The sequence below is a fragment of the Triticum aestivum genome, chromosome 4D (genome assembly GCF_018294505.1).
Source record: "Triticum aestivum cultivar Chinese Spring chromosome 4D, IWGSC CS RefSeq v2.1, whole genome shotgun sequence".
NCBI lineage: Eukaryota > Viridiplantae > Streptophyta > Magnoliopsida > Poales > Poaceae > Triticum > Triticum aestivum.
The window spans coordinates 241,399,144-241,400,948 of record NC_057805.1 but is presented as its reverse complement, the minus strand read 5'-3'; positions in this window follow the sequence as shown (position 1 = coordinate 241,400,948).

Here is a 1,805-nt window from a genome sequence, read left to right as displayed (position 1 = left end):
GGCTGCTTCAACTCATAACGAAGCTATTCCAGCACATAAGTCCGGGATGATCTAAGGCCGCTGGTCTCACATGGAAGAGATACGAGCCTCCGTTGGATAAACACCAGAACTGGTATCGGATTCTTTTGTTCGTAACGAAGAAGCAACGGATTGGGGATTGCCAATAGAAAAAGATACAACCAACCAAGAGCTTTTGGAAACCAGGATCACCCCCATTGTAAAGAGAACACGGCACCCCTTTCCGTAGGGGCTCGCAAAGGTATTATAATGGATGTGCGCAGAGAGCTAATGAAACTCCATTCCTTTTTCTCTATACTCAAGGATCTGCTATAGCTTGCTTTTCTAAGAGTATTGTATTGACCTGATTCCCCAAGAAAGAGTTGATGGCATCTCAACGCAAGAAGGTAGAGAAGAATCCCTAGCGAAGATGTGCCGAGAGCGAGAAAGCCTGTCTTCCCCGAGATTATTTATTCCTCTTATTTCTTATATGAATAACTGAAATCTATCCACACTTGTATTAACTTCATGAGTGAAGAGATAGAGAAACCCTCAATACCGGCACTGCTCCTATCAAAATCAAATAACTGGATTTGTTTCCCCACTTCCTCCGCGGGATTCGTACATCGGATGAGGATTCCTACAACGCTACAATGGATCAATCCATTCAAATCAATGAAACGAAGAAAACGTGAGACCGGTTGACTTCTCCGTCCTCAGCTTGTTGAATTGCATGGTGGAGTTAGGGCTCCCATAAAACGTATAGTCAGTGGGTTGAGTGCTATCAACCAGATAAGATGCTGATAGTCTCGCAGAAGTACTTAACCTTGAAGATCAAATAGGATTTACCATTTCTATATCAGACCCGGGGTCAGTTTGAAATAAGACTCCCGTAAACAGATCTGGTCGAGGAAAGCATGTTGAATATCTGGTTTCATAAAAATAACTACATTCTTGCATTTCTCGATCAGAAAATGAATAAGATCAAAAACACCATCATTCTTATTTTAGAGAGGTGTCCCAGAAGAAGATTTCTTCAGTATTAGCTGAATGTTTGACTTATGGTAGGAAGTTGTAGTTAGGGATGCCCCTATTTTATTTACAAGATGAAAGAGATCCGTCTCAAGAGCTTATTCTTTTTGCTTTAAGCATGGCGTTTTCATTCATTTGTAACTATATAGATATATAGCCCTTGCAACCATGTCCCGGTCTACCCTTTTCCCTGATCTTTGGACCCATCCACGTAACTTGAGCTTACATCTTGACCCTTGTATGTAGATTCTGATTTCCTTCGCAATGAACAATCTATTCTCCACTTTTGAATCAAAACACCAACCACAACCGACCCAATAGTAGGAGTAGGCGGCAGTAAAAGTGCCACAGCCAGGGGAAGTGTCAGAGTCAAGAACTGAAGGTGGTTGCCACCTGATAAGATCCAAAGCGCAGCAAAGCCCCACGAAAGCAAACAGTACGGGTGGAGGAGTTACATGGGCACCGTGTTGGTTCAATCTCTCTATAGGTAGTGTGAAAAACCCTCAATTCAAGAGTTCCTGTTGACGGTCCCATTCCCCACTCTCTTTTTCAACTAACTTAATTGTAGTCTGCATTTCATTCTGCTGAGGATTTTGTGTATCACAGCTTTCGATCGACCAATACCCAATCTGCTATTAACAAGTAGTTGGATAGAGCTTCACCAAGGGGATTTGGTGTAACAACCCCCTTTACTGCACACTCAATAATAAGGAGATTCTTTCGGGTTAATGCAAAACTAAGTTCTTTTCTCATAAATCAGGTGAAAATCTTGAAAT